Source organism: Rutilus rutilus (assembly GCF_951802725.1).
Source record: "Rutilus rutilus genome assembly, chromosome: 15".
NCBI lineage: Eukaryota > Metazoa > Chordata > Actinopteri > Cypriniformes > Leuciscidae > Rutilus > Rutilus rutilus.
This window is the reverse complement of record NC_140220.1, coordinates 9,853,974-9,860,915: the sequence shown is the minus strand read 5'-3', so window position 1 is coordinate 9,860,915 and position 6,942 is coordinate 9,853,974.

The window sequence follows — 6,942 nt, the reverse complement described above, 5'->3', positions numbered from 1 at the left end:
AAAAGACATTAATACATTTATTCAGCAAAAACATATTTAATTAATAAAAATGATAATAAAGACATTTATAATATTACAAAAGATTTATATTTCAAATGCTTTTCATTTGAATTATGGTGTCCACAAAATATTAAGCAATAAAAAGTGTTTTAAACATATGTGGTTATATTATGAATCATTATTAAAAAATAAATTACAGTTATGTAAATCTTGACAAACAGGAATGGAATGTGTACTGTAAATCTTGAGAAACACACAGGCACTTTATTAACTTTCTAATGCTTTGCCTCCAACACTACATTTCTCGTGGCATGAATTCAACAAGGTTCATTTCATATGAAATAAAAAAAGTCAAAAAATAAAACAGACGTCTCTTCTGTAGTGCAGTTGTGTGCAGTATTAGCCCACAAATGCCTTTTTTTCCACAGGAAATATAGATGTATAGTACATCTGGGTATCTTTTACATTTCATTTTCAATGTACCTGTACTATGATATTATTCCCATGAATCGTCATCTTGCATACAGTTTAGCAAGTATGCTTTAAAGCCGAGGACATTTTGTAAAGTAATATGCAGAGGACATTATGTACTAAACAGAAAGTATTTATAGACCACATTATGGTTTCTCCAACCCCCGATGGCATGTGTAGTTTAGAAAAACAGGCCCACTTATAGACACATGCATGTACCACCTCAGTGAGATTACAGTGACAACACACAGCAAGACCACAGACTTGAACATGAGGCTTTAATGCATCTTCATCAGCTTGTTTTCTTGCTCTTTTGCTCTGTTCACTGACTGTCTCTATATGTGTGTCTTTTATCTCAAGATTTTTCTTATGAATCCAGACTAAAGAATATCTCAGGATGTTTAACACTATCGTGTTGAGAGCAAGCGCGCTCAACTCCCAAATCGTTTATGGGTGCGAGTAATAAAGAAGTTATCAAAAATAAAAATGAAAAAACGCACTCTCAAAGTATAGGGTAGAGTGGGGGAAAACGCCCCCCTGGGGTAAAACGCCCCCCACCTGTTTTTCCCAAAATAACCACTAAAAGTAGTCAAGATACATTTTTACTGTTGCTATGCACTACGTTGATAACGGGGATATACAAATCTCTATGGAGAAGCTGACACCAGCGATACATTTGAAGAGAAGAGGATCACATGGTAAATGCTATAATTTTCAGATATTAGTAAATAAGTGTTTAAGAGAATATTGTTCTGCAGGATATCGCAGTGATGTATGATAGATGAATAGTGAAGTCTGTAGTTTGAGATCATATATTATTTATAAGGAATATAATTATATTTTAAAAATTAAACATTTTTTTTAAAACTCATAGCTTGTGGGGTAAAACGCCCCCTACGCTGAGGGGTAAAACGCCCACCCCTGGGGGCATAGTTTCTCTATCATAATTACCATAATAAAATATTTCTGTCTATCAAATCCTTTGTTTTACACTTAATGCAGTATAACTAGGTGGTAAAATCTAAATATTTGAACAAAACATGAAAAAATTACCTCAAGTGAGCATTAACTAGCTAGCTTGCTAGCAAAGTTAGCTCACTGATGGAAGGTAGTTAAATTTGGCTATTTTGGACATTGCTGAAATAAATATTAATATATATACATGTTGATACATTACTTGCCTTTTACCTTTAGAGATTAAAAACTATTGTATGTTAATTTTGCTGTTGATCTATGAAGCAAACTGGTTGGTAAGAAAGGGGGCATTTTACCCTACCTTGGAGGGCGTTTTACCCCACCGCTGGGGCAAAACGCCCCCTTTGTACAAAAATATTTTCAGTGAAAATACTAATTAATTATGAAGGCTGAGCAATTTTAATATTTGGTGAATAACTCCTGCCATAGTCACTCAAAACCGGGATGGCAATTCTAGTCACATTTATGTTTTGTTTCACTGTAATGTCACATTTTCCTTAAGGGGGGCGTTTTCCCCCACTCTACCCTACTTTCATAGATTTATTGTTACCATGTCCACACAGACGCGTTTCGGCCTAAGCCATCATCAGTGTGTACTGTGAAACACCGAAAAGATTGTTTTTTGAAAAAACATCACAGGTGAACCTCATTCCTCAAATCATCAGCACCATCAGGTGCATCAAGTTACCAAGGCTGCGTTCAGCCCCGACAAAACGTTGCACAACGTTTTTTAAACAGAAACGGTGATGCGTTGAACACTGTTCTGATGACGCAAGAGTTGCAACTATGGCAGCTGAGAAGGCCATTCTTTGTGAAGAATTTTCTGAGCCTGATGAAGTCGGTATAAATGTGTTTAATACTACAAAATATGCCCGATGTTACAGTTACTGCACTTGCCGCCCAGAACAAAAGAGAACATCCCAATCGAGTGAAGGGATTTGTGGAAACTGAAATGGAAGCACACATCTTACCTAATTCAGACTAAAACACATCTATTTAGCCTCACATACTGACTTTATTTGTAGCTCATAGCCTACTGTTTTAATACCCTGTATTTTCTTTCTCATTTTTAGGAAAAGCACTTAATTACCATTGTTTATTTCTATACCAATACACTTGCAATGAAGCTAAAAATATAAACAACTACATCATTATGTTGATATCCTATATTTTTTACAATAAAACTTTCGACAAACATGTCTTCTAATATCCTCAGTTTTTGCGTATACCGAGCTGCATCAAACACATTTGTAAATTACTTTTCTTGAACCCATTGTGCGAGTTCACTTTAATATCGCGTGCTTTATATAGCCTACATGTTGCTGCTGATTGGACTGCAGTGTTTCACTGGGCATGTTCAAGTTCAAAACGGTGCGCAACGTTTTGCTATGGTTTCCGGGTTGAACGTCGTGTTTCCTGGAAACGGCGTGCACCGGTGTGCAACGGGGTTTGAGATACGTTTTCTCTTGTTTGGTGGGTGTGTCAGAACTGCAGTCCAATCAGCAGCAACATGTATATAAAGCACGCGGTATTAAAGTGAACTCGCACAATGGGTTCAAGGAAAGTAATTTACAAACGTGTTTGATGCAGCTCGGTATATACGCAAAAACTGAGGATATTTAAAGACATGTTTGTCGAAAGTTTTATTGTAAAAAATATAGGATATCAACATAATGATAGTTGTTTATATTTTTAGCTTCATTGCGTATTGGTATAGAAATAAACAATGGTAATTAAGTGCTTTTGTGACAGGTTAAAGAAAATACTTACTGTACTGTTATGGGTTAAAAGGTTTTATTAAATTAATAGGATGTGAGTATCTTAAAATATTTAAGGTTAACAATCATAAGAGGAATATGTAAATGTTATATTGATTACTTCATTTTGTAGTGCCTAATTTACGGGTAAAAGGTGTTAATCTGTGATCGCCAAAGTGATCTTAATCTATGCGCCCGTGATTGATTGCTTTTGTCTTCCAATCCTTTTCTCCGGGGAAATCGCGGTCTTTTCCTCATAACACTAAAGTTTTCAGTGAGGAAACACCCATATCACTCTTGTGATTATTTCTCCCCTTTTTCAGGTACGTTGTAGATATTAAACTGAGTTGAGGAAATGTAATAATGAGTTCACATGTTAAGAGTGTTGAAGGTGTGTTTTAGTAACATTTTGAGTAAGTGAGAGTTAAGTTTGCAGAGTTTAAAATGTGCGTGTGTGAGCGGAGCCCCCGCTCGGTTACAGAGAAAAATAGCTTCGTAACGAGAGCAGCCGCCATTTGATGTCAATTAACAGATACGCAGTTAATAATCCATTTTGCTGTGTTATTTGTATAATGTCTTTCAAGCACTTTATTGATATGTTTGGTAAATGTAGTTATTGTTTATTGAGCTAAAACTACTTTGTACTTGATTGACAGCTAAAGTTATATTGACAAAATGAGGATATGTTCCAGTGAATTATAGAGTAACGTTATGCTGTTGTGACGTGAATAAGCATATACCCTACAAAACTACTATTTGCTGTAGATCTGTCAAATGTATTATTGTAAAAGATGTACATCTGTTGATTTGTAAAATGTATTATTGTTGCAAAAGATAACACTAAAGTTTTCAGTGAGGAAACACCCATATCACTCTTGTGATTATTTCTCCCCTTTTTCAGGGGTGTAACACAGGGTCCGAAATTAACACCCGCCAAGCGCCAAATGCGGGTAGATTTTCCGTTTGGCGAGTATATCTCAAAAGGCTATCCGCCACAGTGGCGGGTGAATGTTCATCCCAAAATAATAAAATTGAAAAAGAACGAGCAGAGAGAGAGAGAGAGAGAGAGAGCGAGAGCGAGTGAGTGAGCCCCGGCCGCGCGCGCGCACTCACTATTCAGAGCGGACAAGCGTCAAGCTTCCCCGTACTTTTTGACAAGCGTCCTTGACAGGGCGGCCAGAGTTTCTTTGCAGCTCAAGTCGGCGGCGGTGTGTACGTACAGTTAACGCTCTATCTGTTGACGGCGCTGAGGAAAAAGGATATGTGAAGCTCCCGCCACTGGAAGAAGCGGTCGCCGCCCATTTGTGTCCTGCTCATCAAAGCCGTGCAGAGCGTCTTCAGCACTCGCGGATCGTGCATACTCCGCCGCTGGCCAGGCTGCTTCTGCTTTACACACCATGCATGGCTGGTCTTTTCTCGATAAAATTTGTTTTCTCATAGCGTTTGCAATGCAATACTCGTTCCCTTATCTCTCAGGGAACCGAGGTTACGTAAGTAACTTAGCCGAGTACGTTCTGCCTTTCCTTGCACATGAGTCAGGAAACAAAACTGACAAAAAAAATAAATAAATTTGCTTTCAGTTTCACCCCAATGATAGTAATATTTCATATATTTCGCTCATTTTGATCTATATATATAAAAAAAAATGTTTTATTATACATTCAAATTTTGCTCTGGACAATTTTTTATGTTTGTATTCAACATAATATGCCTACCTTATTATCTCAATTAAAAGTACTGAAATGAATGTATATGTGACAAAAAAAAAGGTCTGTTTATTATTTTGGCCGGTAAAAAATATGCTTGGCTGGTGGATTTTTTTCATCTACCAGTCCCCGTGGCAGGTGAGCCAAAAAGTTAATTTCGGACCCTGGTGTAACATTTTGGAGGCACCGCTGGGATTGCTGTTCAGATGTCCAGTGGCCACACACTGGTCGCTAAATTCCGAGCCAGCTAAATCCCCCCCATAACAACCCGGGCAGGGAGGAAAGTGTTGCTGTTCGAAGGGACCTGGATCCTGGTGGTTAAGTACGTGTCAACTGAGGCCATTAAGAGATCATCAGAGACAGTAAAGACCATCTGGTTCAAGTCCTGCACGGTAAAAGTTTCTCCTGTCCTGTCAACATGACAACCACCTTGGAAGAGCTACAGGGAGAGTTAGTAGGGAAATTGCACACCCTGACTAAAGACGAGTTACTAGAGATATGTGATTTTCTTGGCATATCAGGTGAACAGAGAAGAAATGTCCAAGACAAATCCCGCATATCATTGATGACTCTTATCATGATGTTCATTGAAAGAGAGGAATTGGCAGAGTTAGAAGATGACGGCATGTCGGAATTGTTACTACTGCAAGACAAAATGGCGGAGATGATCAGCGGCATGGATAACAAAACAGAGCAAACTGAACATGATATGGAAACAACAGGAACACATCGCAGAACAGAGGAACCGAGAGCTGTAACCTCACAACAAGGAGTGAAAACTGAGCAGGTTACTGCAGTCAATGCAATGATCAGTGATTCTCTGCGCCAGCCCCAAACCCCTGTCCATCCTCAGGTGAGCTTGCAGCCCTCACCCAGCGCTCAGCCACAGCCCAGTCAATACTGGCGCAAAGAATTTAAAATTTCTGGGCAGATAGGTGAACCGGGCCAGAAAGAGAAATTGATTTTTTCCAGCCTTGCCCATCAGATTGAGAATGGACTTAACAGAGGTTATCCTGAGGTAGAGATTGTAGATGCAGTAATCAGGGCTATTTCTCCAGGCTCACAGCTCCGCAGCTACTTGGAAGGTAAACCCCAGCTAACTCTTCCCACACTTAGATGCATCCTGCGTTCCCACTTTCAAGAGAAGAGCGCAACAGAGCTTTACAAACAGCTAACTTCAGAATCACAGCATTGCAAGGAGACCCCTCAAAGCTTTCTGATGCGCGTCTTCGATTTGAGGCAGAAAGTACTGTTTGCATCCCAGGAGTCAGAATCAGGACTTAAGTATGACCCGGCGCTGGTCCAGCGTATGTGTTTACACACAGTCCTTACGGGTCTCCAGAGTGACAGTATCAGGATAGACATGCAGCCTCTTCTGCTAGATAGTGAAACATCAGATGAGGTTTTGCTAGAGAAGCTTAACATTGCTTGTGCTAATGAAATAGAAAGACGAAACAAAAAGCGGTTTAATTCCACACAGCCTGCTACAACTGTCAGTGTAGTCCAGTCAGAAGATACGCCATCTGCAAAGTGTTCTGTGAAGGAAGTCAAAGCGAAGATACCCACAGAACTATTAACAGAGTTAGCTGAACTTAAGACGGGTGTAGCTTCTCTAAAAGGTCTCAGTGCAGAGATAGCTCAGATTAAGGAGACATTACAGCAGCCCATGTTTCAGTCACAGCCTTATGCTTATGCCCTACCTCCAGTTAGGAGGCCAGATAGGGAACCCCAGCCACCTCTTCCCCAGCAGCAGTATTACAGCAACTACAGTCAGCCCCAAGCACCACCTGACCCTGCACAGCATCAATATGCACCTAACTGGTATACAAACCACTCCGCACAAGCTACAAGGAGGTGTTTTATCTGCCAGCAGGCCAGAACCGATGAACGCTGCACACACTGCTTCCGATGTGGGAGTGGAGAACATTTTCAAGCTGGATGTAAAATCCGGGGAGTCAGACCATCAAGAGAGGCCCCTTTAAACGGGAAAGGGTTACCGCTGAGGGACGAGTGTTAACCATGGCTATCGAAAA